We start from the raw sequence: 12,936 nt of genomic DNA, 5'->3' as shown, positions 1-12,936 counted from the left end.
GTTTCACTGGGGGGGGGGTGTCTCCAAGGCGTGGGGCTGTTCGTGCACTGCTGCAATGCCTGCATGGCGCGTAAGGGCCCCAGTGACCGGTCGCATGCCCCCCTGCAACGACTTCAGTAGGGTGCCCCAATGGAGCGCGTGGGCGTGGACGTGCTGGGACCCTTTCCTCGCACTGATCGGGGGAACCACTACATGCCTGTGGCCATAGACCAGTTCACCAAGTGGCCTGAGGCGTATGCAGTGCTGGACCAGAGTGCACAGCGGAGCGGTTGATGGAGGAGATGTTCTGCTGTTTCGGGGCACCGGAGGAGCTGCACAGTGACCAGGCAGGAACTTTGAGTCACAAGTCATGAAAGAGGTGTGTGACCGGCTGGGGGTGCGGAAGACGCGCACCACGCCCCTTCATCCACAGAGCGACGGTCTGGTGGAGCGTTTCAACCGGACACTCACCACGTAGCTCTCTGTGCTCACCTCCCGACATCAGCGTGACTGGGACAGACACCTGCCCCTGGTCCTGTGGGTGTGCCTCTCTGCCGTGCAGGAGTCCACGGGCTGCACCCCTACCCTGCTCATGTTCGGACGCGAGCTGAGGACTCCGGTGGACTTAGCTTTCGGCAGCCCACTAGAGCCTGAGGTGGGGGGGTGAAGCGGGTCCGGAGTACCTTCAGCAACTGCGGCAGTGTTTGGAGTCCGTGCACACTTTTGCCAGGTGCCATCTAACGGAGGCGGGGGGGAGGCAGAAGCGCGCGTACGACACGCAGTGTTGCGGGTGCCCCCTGGACCCAGGAGACCGGGTGTGGGTATACAATCCCTGGAGGGAACGCGGGCTCTGCCCTAAGCTCGCGGACAGCTGGGTGGGTCCCTGCGTGATTCTAGATCGGCTGTCGGACGCCATTTACAGGGTGCAGATGGGGCCAGGGCGTCGACCGGTGGTTCTACATCGTGACAGACTCGCCCCTTACCATCCCAAGGAACCTGCGCCGGGGCCTCCCAGAGCAAGTCCACCAGGTCCAGCGGGCTCACCGTCTCCGCACAGACCCCGGAGGGCACGCAGATTGCCTCTGCTCTTCAGGGACTTTGTGCTTTCGGGGTCGACAGTCGCTGGGACAGACGACTGCTAAAGGGGGGGCAGTGTAACAGTGCTAAGGGGAGTAAATGTCTAAATAGTTGGCATTAGTGTTTGTGTGTGTGTACGGTTTCTGATTGGTTGTCGTTCTATTTACGTTCAGTGTTCGAGAGTGGAATTCTGGGGAGTCTCGAGGGGGACCCCTTAACCATGGGGTGCAGCAGGGGGGCTGGGAGTGACCCAGGGGGATTCTGAATTGTTCTGTGTCTTGTACTATCCGAAGCATCTTTGTTAAGACTGCTGTTAAGAGACATGTACGCTTCTAATAAAGAGCACGTTTTTTTTACCCCGTCTGCCGAGCGTGTTTCTAGTGGCTTCATGGGGGGACGCTACAGTATGTAATTTTATTTAGACACTTAAAGGAAAAAAACATGGATTACTCTGTAATGTTTTTTGACCTTGTTTAATTATGAACATATTCATGATGATTACAAAAAGATGACACATCACATCAGGGGCTAATTTCTTCATTTGTTGATTTAATGTAATATTTATAAGTACTGTATATTTATTGTAAAATGTGATTGAAAAATAACTGAAAACATCTGCCATGACGGTAAGATTACTTTTTCTGATTTTCTTTAACTATGATCTATTTGAAATATACTAATTCAATTATTGTTGAAATAACCCCTAGGGAGTGAAGTGTTTATCTTTCTCTCTCTATCTACATTATGTAAAACCTTGTGTATATTGTAAAATGTAACAGGATTTCCCTATTATACTAACGTTAGCTTTTAAAAAACATTTTCTTCAGCTATCCTCAATATATTTAAGAGGGTTTTCATATTTATTCTTTTTTCACTTTGATTCTCCACCCTATTTTATAACACATAAATCTTACAATTACAGTAGTACACAGTACGACAAGTGACACAAAAGCAAACAAAACCGCAATAACATCCACTGAATGATAAACGTACCATGGCATCTTGTACGATTCTGTCCGCAGGTGAGCGGCACCTTTGTGCCTCATGACAAACTCTATCCAGAACATGGCTCGGTCCAACGGTTTCATCGGCTGGTCCCGATGTAATCTGGACAGATGCTGCATTTTCATCCTATAGGACGGATCATGAAGCACTTCTTGTACAGCTTGAAGGAAGGTGTTTCTATCCATAGTAGCAATATCCACAATCTTGGCGACACCCTTTGCCTTCATCCTGGACAGGTTGTCAGGCTGATCAAAAACTAGAGGAAGCCCAACGATTGGAACACCATGGTAAATGGCCTCCTGAACTCCATTGGTCCCCCCATGTGCCACAAAGACCCTGGTCTTTGGATGTCCCAAAAGGTCATTCTGTGGCATCCATTTGACAAGAAGGGTGTTGTTGCCAAGACTGGCAGGTCTTTTTCCTATGTGCCTCCAGATCACCTTCTGAGGCAGTTGGGCAAATGCTGCTGCAATCTCCTCAGTAATGTCGTGTGGAAGTTCACCAAATAATGTGCCTAAAGACATGATAATGACACCATGTTCTCCAGAACTCTGAACAAATTCCTCAAGGTCTGTGGGGAGAGGTTTGGGTGGTTTGCACTGGAATCCACCCATGTAGACAACATTGGGCATAGTGGGGCGTGGGAATTCAAACACAAAATCATTCCTCATTAACCAAATATCAGCTCCTTGCAACAAGGTAAAAATATCAATATCATGACCAAAGTAACGCTGACATACTATTTTATAATTATGACTTATAACGACTGACACTTGGAACATCGCAAAGAGATAGGTAAAGACGTTTCGTAGTCTTTCAATAAAACTCATCTTGTCTGTTAACTGTGCTCCAGGGAAAGGAACGTAGGAGAGTGGAGAAGGAGCAATGGCAAAATGACCCTCTCCTTGCAAAGTCCATCTTACATTATAAACAAGAGGAAGGCCTAGTCGGTGCGCCAAGAGCATCCCACCACCAGTGACTGGGTCAGTCAGAACAAGGTCATATTTAGAATCTTGAAAGGACTTCATTAGGTTGGTGTCATCAAATATTCTTATGATCATACGACACATGTGATAGTGGAACTCTGAAAATCTGATGCTGATTTCCAGCTCCATTTTTATTATTTTCCAAAGAGATGCACCTTCCTTTTGGATCTGGATTAATTTAGACAAAAGGGATTCAAAAAAAAATTCGTCAAATCCATCTGTCATAGGGATGATAAGTGAGTTATAGTATGGGGATGTTTTGTTTATGTACCAGCTGTTTGAAGGGACAATAACTGTGACATTGTGACCCCTTGCATGTAACTCTTCAACCAACACTTTCATGTTGACCCAGTGACTTCCATCCAGTGGAAACACCAGAACCTTTCCACCACTGATGCCAGAAGAGCAAAACAAAAATGTGGTTAAAATGAAGACCAAGAGATGCATCTTCCCACAGAGCACCTGGAGAGAAAATAAGTTAAGAATTTAATAATAAGGGTTGATTTCAGAGCATGTTGTTCATATTAAAGTTTCTCTTATGAAATGAGAAACAGTACAGTAAATTCACTTTCTCACTTATGACTACATATACATATGTACATATGTATTGCTAAACATTAATGTAACCAGAAAACTACATGAAAGCTCACCATACACCCTGTTTTCAATTTGCAAACACTGGTGAGACTGGAAAACTGTACAAACATTGCAGATGCCAGCTTGGTTGCAACAGTCCCATTCTCCTTTTGAGATTAGTTACGCTTTACGGACATTTATTGATTTATATGTTTGGGAATGTAAAAGCTGACTGGAATGGTAAACCAGTCCAAAAATCCTGATATATGTGATTTGCCCCCAGTGCTTTTTTGTGTAACAACTCAAATTGTTGTCTCATGAAGTAATGAGAAAAAAGGTGAATAGGTAAATTAAAAATTAAACAATTATATATATAATTTATATTATATAAATTGTAGAAATACATGTTGCTTCTTGACTGACAAATTTTTTGAAGGAATATCATCATCCCCTCATCTTTTTTCTTGTTTTGCCATTTCTGTCCTTGAGCATATATTTAAAAGAATATAATTCTTTCTGGTATTAAGAATGATGCCAAAGTATTCACATATACAAATATTTCAGGTTTGCTGATATGTAACAACTGGAGTCACAGTTTACGCATTATGATTAGAGCATTTGATCAATACCTACAACAGACTTGACTATAGAAACATGTTCATATTACTATCAAAATATATAATGGTCAAAGGATTGTACAGCGATGGAGGTTACCAATACATTTCATAGGTTTTCTAGGTTTGGTTTTCTGAACAAAAAACAGACTTGTGTTCAGATTATACTCAAATCAAGGGAAATACTTGCAGTTTTTACTTCCTCTTCAAATGAGTTTTTAGGCCTTTACAGGTTTCTAGAAATATTTTTTTCCAGTACGGTATTTAACAGTTGTACAGTACTTGTGAACAAGAGGCTCGTTGTTGAAAGTAAGAGTAAGTGTAAAGGTTCTTCCTGAACTCACAAAATTTTGAAAGATCGACCATAAAAAAACATTAGTGAATTAACATAATGATCCAGCAGAAACATAATGTTTATTATATGAATTCTCACCTTTAAGCAGCCCAGTTCTCCCGTAGTATCCAGCAGAAAGTGTTTGAACTGATTGACATGGAACACAATTTTTTTTTTTGTGTACTATGTCAACAAAAAGGCATAGCTTACACAAAAAATGTTGAGCTACAGTAAAACAGTTACAGCTTCTGACACAGTAGTCACTGGTGCGACATCATAATTTCACTTTGATGCCAATTCACAGAATTTGCACAAAATGTACTGCACCCAAGGCAAACAGATGTTTGTCCCAGAAGTAAAGAGCTTTACCCATGTAAGAAACCTCAATCCAAGTGATCTGGTCTGAAGGTGACAGGGATTTTTTACACTGTTCTAGCATCTGTGAAGGTATAGTTTGCACTTCCATTGTTGTAACTATTGTCTAAAATATGCATGTGGTTCCCAGAAGCATATCTGTTCCAGGAAGTTATTAAGCATGTGGTGGCAACGGATGTATTTCAGGGGATTTTCCTTTGTACATTTTACGTTTTCATTTACAGCACATATAAAAAGTATTAACTTCACTTTGCCTTTTTCGCATTTTATTGTTATAAAATGGAACCATGATGTACAATATGTAACTGAGAATTTTTGCCACTCATCATCACAAAGTACTGTATAATGTCAAGTTAAAAATCCATTTTAGCAAAGTAAGTCAAATAAAAAGCCAAAATAATTTAATGCATTTTCCCCCTCAAAGTTAACCTACTGTGTCAACTGTGAGCACTCAAGCCTGAGAGGTAGGATAAGTCTGGGGATTCGCGATGATGACCTATGAGGTAACCTGCTGAAGGAAAATAGACTGACACTAAACCAGTGCACAGATATATGCAAACCCAGAGAGGCTGCAATGAATCACAAGTCATCTCTGATAGCTCACATGGTCAACAAAGTAAAGAGCACCAAAGCAAAGAAAAGAAGTGGCATGTGCAGATACTGTGGCACTGGACACATCTTTGAAAAGTTCTGTGTGCTGTAAAAATGCCGCAAAGACAAAAAGAGAACCCAGGTCTAAGGTGAACAAGGTGGAATATGACAGCTGTTTGTCACCCGAAGACCCAAAGGCTCTGGTGAGTGGGTCAATGTGGAAGAAAATAAAAGGAAAAGAGATCAATTGCAGGCTGCATGTTGACAGAGAGGAAGTCGTGTTCCAGACTGGTACGGGAGCAACTTGCAACCTGTCAAATATGCAAAGAACATTGAAGCGTACGATGGCACTCTCTCAATGTGGAATTATAATCTGGATCAAGCCCTTGGCAAGTGCAGAGTTATGTTGCATAACCCCAAGAATGGGAAGAAATAGAATGTTGAATTTATCGTCTGTGACAACAAATACCAGCCAATACTAGGCCTGAAGGCAAACCAGAAAATGGATTTCAGAAAGGTGTGGGAGCAACATCTGTGAGTACACAATAACTGTCAGATGTGTTTGATGGAAAGCTCAGCACTCTCTCCGGCACACATGCTCTGAAGGTGCATTCGCTGGCAACACCAAGAGTGATTGCGGACCGCTGAATAAGTGTCAGTGCCAGGCCTGCACTCAAGTGCGATCTGATCTAGAACGGCTGGAAAAGATGAAGGTCATCTGCAAGGTGTTTGAACCAACCCCATGGTGTAGCCAGCTTGTTATGACAGACAAAAAGAGGACTCAGTTAGAATATGTATACACTCTCATGAATTAAACAAGGTACTCCAGAGGGAACACTACACAATTCCCATTAAGGATGATTTAATACACAAACTCAGAGATTCCAAAGTGTTTTTAACACAGGTATAAAGCAAGAAAAACAGATACAAACAAAGAAGACAGTCGACTAATGGCTACCATAATGAAGAACTTATAGAGCTATAAGTATACCTTACTGGCCAACGCGGAAAGGAACAAAAACTCCCAACTGAAGGTTGAGGGAGAAAAAACCTCTGGGGGTCCATGGGCCAGTGGTTGCCCACCCCTCCTGGGCATTCTAGAAAGTAACAATTTGTAAGCCAGTGTGTAAAAAGAAATAATGATAATTTTGGTAAATGGCATCTTGGATCCCCAGCTTGGCATGGAACGTCTCAATCATCATGGTAGATGGACATCATCCTCTGTCAGCACAGGATTCGTCTGTCATCACTGGCCAGCCTCCTCAGGTCTTATGTAGCGAGGTAGTGCTCAACGAGAAGATAGAACAGAGTTAATAATTTGTTACTTAAGTAAATTTAATATGCATTTTTATAAAGGTGATAAACAACGAGGTGGAATACCTAAGTGAACATGTAAGTCTTTAGTCGGGCCTAAGTGTTCACTAAGGCTGACCTCTCATCAGGATACTGGAACATGTTGCTTGACAGAAAAAAACAGCAAAATGACCACATTTATGACTCCATTTGGGTGATACAGGTAGCTTTGTCTACCTTTTGGCCTGACAGTCTCAGTTGAAATCTTCCAGAAAATCCTCATCAACACATTAGATGGACTCCCGGGTGAAATATGTATCGCAGATGATGTTATCATGCATGGAAAGGACCAAGTGGAATACGATACACACTTGACAAACTTTCTGAAGAGGTGCAGCAAGAAAGGCATCAAATTGAACATAAAGAAGATGGAAATTGCAAGCAACAGCATATGTTTTGATGGGCCACAAGGTGACGGCGAAAGGCTTGCAAGCTGACCGTGCCAAAATTAAGGCCATCATGGACATGGCAACCCCAAGAAACAGAGCTGAGAAGATTCAGTGGGATGGTTAACTACTTGGTGAAATTCCTGCCAAACTTCTCACTGATCATGTAGCCCCTACACAGCCTTTTAAAAAGAGATGTACCTTATATCTGGTCAGTAATTCAGGAAGAGGCATTTAAAAAGATCAAGGCCATGCTCTGCAAGAATCCCATCCCATGACACTTGAGAACGATGCCAGCAAGTATGGGCTGGGGTCACTGCTACTGCACGATAGTAAACCTTTCACATTTGCCAGTTGGTCTTGGTCTGAAACAGAGATTGTCATGGTTTCCACCCGGGACGGAGGTGCCGGACCCAAGTGAGGTGCACAGGTTGGTTTCTTTAAAGGGCAATCCAAAAGATGTGGTCAAGAAACAAGCAAATGGTCACCAATGAGCAAACATAGTCCAAAGGAGAATCCGAGAGCCGTAATCCAATACACAAGTAAGTGGTCGAGGGAAACCAGAAAGACGAGGAGATACGGAAAAAGGAGCAGGGAAACGAGGACTAGGGCGAGGTGATTGGGAAAGGCAGGCGAACAGAGGTAAGAAATGCTAGTGAGTACTAAGGCTGAACAAGGTTCTGTGTCTGCCTGTGCTCTGAGCTCTCCTTTTATGTGCCCGTCCTGTGAGCCGCCACAGGTGTTTCTCGTTGCGATGAAGTGGAGGGCGTGACAGAGATCAGGTATGCTCAGATAGAGAAAGAGATCCTGGCTGCAGTCTATGGCCTGGAAAAATTCCATCGCTATATGTTTATCAGACATACGGAAGTAATCACTGACCACAAGGCACTGGTGGCTATACAGAAGAAACTGCTAAGCAAGGCCCGAAAAAGACTCCAGAATCTCCTCTTGAGAGCAAACAGTTACTCATTTGAAGTAATCCACAAACCAAGCAGAGAAATCCCAGCAGCTGACACACCCTGAAGAGCTCCCACATCGAAACCGACCAGAGAGGAAATAGTGGATTGCAGCATTACATACCTCATTTGTGAAAAACCGATAGAACGAATTTGAGATGCCACTACAAATGATCAAGTCCTCCTGGCTCTAGATGAAATGATCCTCAAAGGATGGCCTGACAATAAGGATGATGTAATACCAGTGCTGTGTCCATAGCACTCATTTCAGAAGGAGCTAAGTATTAATGATGGAGTCATACTGAGGAGTGACTGTGTCGTCATCCCAGACAGCCTGAGAGGAGAGATGAAGAAAAAAGTTCACACAGGACATTTGGGCATCAGCTCATGTCTGTGACTCGCCAGGGATCATGCACTGGTTGGGGATGTCTGCGGAGATCCACCAGCACGTTGAAACATGTGGAGCCTGTGCCATGTACAACGATAAACAGCCTAAAGAATCCGTTATCGTCACACCAATGCCTAAGAGACCCTGGCAAAGAGTAGCCATGGACATATTCTCATGGGGAGGAGATAACTATCTGGTCACTTATTGCTATTACATCAACTGTTTTGAAGGGGACGAACTGAGATCCATCAGCTCTAGTGAAGTAGTGAAAAAGCTCAAGGTGCATTTTTCCAGGAATGACTCACCTGAGGTGCCAGTGAGTGACAATGGCATCCAGTTCACCTCAACAAAATTCAAGAACTTGAAGGACCTGCAGGACTTCCAAGATGAAGCCAGCTTGGGTAATAGCCATGTGAATGGCGCCACGGAGGCAGCAGTGAAAACCGTGAAAAGGATATTCAGGAAGTGTGTGCTAACGAATAAAGACCCCTACCAAGCATTACTGCATCTGCACAATACATTGACGGAAGGCATGGAGACATGCCTGGCACAGCAGTTACTAGGCCTATGACCAAAAGTAAACTTTACTCTGAACCTGGCAGTCAAAGGCAAGACACTCAGAAGGACATGAAACAACTAAGATCGACGACCACGGACCAGAAGAACATGAGATCTCTGAAACTAGATGAAATGGTTAGAGTCCAGGGTCTCTACAATAAGTGAGAATGGAAGGAAGATTGTGTTACTTGGACACTTTCCTTAGAGTGTATAAGCTAGAGGCCCTATGACAAGACATACAGAAGGAAAAGGTGCGATCTCAGAGCAAAGAAGTCATTGTTCCATTTTAAACCGGCAGAAGGGGGGGTCCCACAAGCATCGCCCCATTGTGACACCTGATGCAGACCACGTCACAACAGCTGGTAGAACTATAGAACAGCAGCAAACCTCTCCACAAGAGTCTAGCACAGCATGAAATCTATCAAGTGACAGACAGCTGCAATGGACTCAGATGTGTGTAATTTTACACCTGAAAATAACATGGATTAATTTGGAATGTTTTTTTAATCTTGCTTAATTATGAACATATTCATGATGGCCATAAAACAATAACATGAAACATATCACACATCAGAGAAAACTAATTTAAAAACTTTTATTTCTTTATTTGTTGCTTTAATGTAAAATCCAGCAGTACAGTCCATTTATTGCAGAATGTGATTGGAAAAAAAAAATCTGACATGGTGGGATAGTTTGTTTTGGAGATTTTCTTTAGCTATAATCTACTACTACTACTACTAATGCCTACTACCCCTCTTGGGGCATAGGCCGTCAACAAGGGCTCTCCAGGCATCTCTATCCTTGGCCGTTTTTCCAGTTTTCCTCAGGTGTGGCCCATCCTCTTGGCTTCTGCATCCAGGTGGCGTCGCCATGTGTTTTTTGGCCGGCCTCGCTTCCTCTTGCCTTGGGGGTTCCACGTGAGGGCTCTTCTTGTAGTGTTTGAAGCTGGCTTTCACAGAGTATGGCCGATCCATCTCCAGCGTCTTTGCAGGATATCATCTTCTACTGGTTGTTGTCCTGATCTCTGCCATAGCTCTTGGTTGCTGATGATCACGGGCCAGTGGATCCTGAGAATCTGTCGCAAACAGTTGTTGACGAATGTCTGTATCTTTTTTGTGGTGGTGACCGTGGTCCTCCAGGTCTCTGCTCTGTAAAGTAGGACTGACTTTACATTGTAGTTGAAAATTCAGGTCTTGGTCTTAACTGTCAGAACTCTGGACCCCCACACGTTCTTCAGTTGCAGGAAAGTTGCCCTTGCCTTGCCTATTCTGACTCTGACGTCGACGTCTGTCCCACCCTGCTTGTCGATTATGCTGCCTAGGTAGGAGAAGCTGTCCACCTCTTCTAACGCTTCACCGTAAAGTGTGATTGGAGAGTCCTTGCCTGCATTGACCCTCAGTATCTTGCTCTTCCCTCTGTGGATGATGAGACCTACTCGTGCTGAGTTCTCTGCCACAGTGCTGGTCTTCTCCTGCATTTGTTGTTGGGTATGTGAGAGAAGGGCGAGGTCATCTGCAAAATCCAAGTCATCCAACTGTTCCCAAGGTGTCCATTGGATCCCAAGTCGCTTCTCGGCTGTGGAGGTCTTCATCATCCAATCAATCACAAGCAGGAGCAAAAATGGTGACAGGAGACATCCTTGTCTAACTCCTGTTCGCACTTGGAAAGCGCTAGTGAGCTGCTGACCATGCACCATCCTGCAGGTCATCCCGTTGTAGGAGTTCCTGATGATGTTGTAAACTTCTCTGGTATTCCGTAATGTCTCATCAGCTTCCACAGGGTGTCTCTGTCTACACTGTCAAAGGCTTTCTCATAGTCAATGAAGTTTATATAGAGTGGTGAGTTCCATTCCATTGACTGCTCCAATATAATACGCAGCGTGGCTATTTGATCTGTGAAGGATTGCTCTTTTCGGAATCCTACCTGCTGGTCTCGGAGCTGTTGGTCAACTGTGTCCTTCATTCTGTTGAGGAGGATCCTATTAAACACCTTGCCTGGAACCAACAAGAGTGTTATGCCTCTATAGTTGGAGCAGCTGCTGAGGTCGCCTTTCTTTGGTAGCTTGATGAGGTATCCCTCCTTCCATTCTGTTGGGACAAGTTCTTCCTCCCAGATTTTCTTGAAAAGGGGGTATAGCATCTCCACTGTGGTTTCAATGTCAGCTTTCAATGCCTCTGCTAGAATGTTGTCAGGTCCAGCTGCCTTGCCAATTTTCAGCAGTTTGATGGCCTTATGGATCTCCTCCCTGGTGGGCTCCCTGCAATCGATAGGCAGGTCTACAGCAGCTGGCTGGATGTCTGGTGGGCCCTGAGGGGCTGGTCTATTAAGCAGCTCTTCAAAGTGTTCTACCCATCTTTTCTTCTGTCCCTCATCTCCATTGATGGTCCTTCCCTCCTTGTATTTTACAGGCCTTTCTAGTTTGTTGAACTTTCCAGATAGCTTTTTTGTAGTGGTGTATAGATTTTTCATATTCCCTTGCCGAGCTGCTTCTTCAGCCTCAGTAGCCAGAGAGTCAAAATATTTCTTTTTGTCAATCTTGATGCTCCTCTTTGTACTTTTGTTGGCCTCCCTGTATGCTTCCTGTGCTCTGGCTTTCTCGGCCCGTGTACGGTTGTTGTTAAGAGCTATCCTCTTTTCCTTCCTTTCCTGTATCTTCTTCATGGTCTCTACTGAGATCCACTCCTTGTGGCTGTGTTTCCTGGGGCCTAGTACTTCCTGGCATGTTGTTATCATTGCCTCCTTCACTGCCTTCCATTTCGCATCAATAGTCTCCTCATCCAGAAGCTCCTGCAGAGCCTGGAACTTCTTGGTGAGGGTTAGTCTGTATTCCTTTAACTTCGTCGCCTCCTTGAGAAGGGCGGTGTTGTATCTCTGGCGCTGGTTTGTCTCTCCTGTCCATGTCTTCTTTAGCTTGAGCCTGAGGCGAGCCACAAGGAGGTGATGGTCTGAGGCAACATCTGCTCCTTGCTTGGCGCGTACGTCCTGCAGGGATCTCCGGAACCTCCTTGTGATGCACACATGGTCTATCTGGTTCTCTGTAGATAGATCCGGTGAAACCCAGGTTGCCTTATGAATCCTTTGATGAGGGAAGATGCTTCCACCAAAGACCAGGTTGCTTGTGGCACATAGGTTGACAAATCTTTCTCCATTGTCATTCATCTCACCTAGTCCTTGCTGCCCCATAATCTCCTCATAGCCCCTGTTGTCGCTGCCAATCTTGGCATTGAGGTCTCCCATGACAATGGTAACGTCTCTTTCTGGCAAACTCTGGATGACGGTCTGCAGTCTGTCGTAGAATTCCTCCTTCTCCTCTTTATCGCTGTCATTAGTTGGGGCATAGCACTGCACGACATTCATGTTAATCCTTCTCATCTTAGTTCTAAAGGTTGCTGTGATGATGCGTGGTCCATGGGCCTCCCATCCGGTGAGAGCTCTCTGGGCTGTCTTATTTAACATCAGAGCCACACCTTGGGTGTGGGGCATTGTCTTCCTCATGTCCCGAAAACAGAAGCATTTCTCCCTATGATAGCCTCTTCTGGCCTGAGCCAGTCCACCGTGACTCGCTGATTCCCAAAATAGAGAATCTGTAGGCCCTCATTTCTGCGGCCACCTGTGCCGCCTTTCCAGCTTCGTACATGGTCCTCACATTCCACGTCCCAGTGTTAAGGGTGGCCTTGGTTGAAAGGATGGTAATCGGCTGAGCAGCTTCCAGATGCTTCTAGCTTTCACCACTCCGCGTCATAAGACTTCCAGCTGGA

At 44.6% G+C, this 12,936-nt stretch overlaps 1 pseudogene; it reads right to left on the bottom strand.

Annotated features, from left to right (window-relative positions):
- Positions 1-1,916: 1,916 nt before the first annotated feature.
- LOC108931156 (UDP-glucuronosyltransferase 2A2 pseudogene) lies at positions 1,917-3,404 on the bottom strand (annotated as a pseudogene).
- Positions 3,405-12,936: the final 9,532 nt, after the last annotated feature.

This window comes from Scleropages formosus, chromosome 7, assembly GCF_900964775.1.
Source record: "Scleropages formosus chromosome 7, fSclFor1.1, whole genome shotgun sequence".
Classification (NCBI taxonomy): domain Eukaryota; kingdom Metazoa; phylum Chordata; class Actinopteri; order Osteoglossiformes; family Osteoglossidae; genus Scleropages; species Scleropages formosus.
The sequence above is the reverse complement of the archived record's forward strand: the minus strand, read 5'-3'. Positions and strand labels throughout refer to the sequence as shown.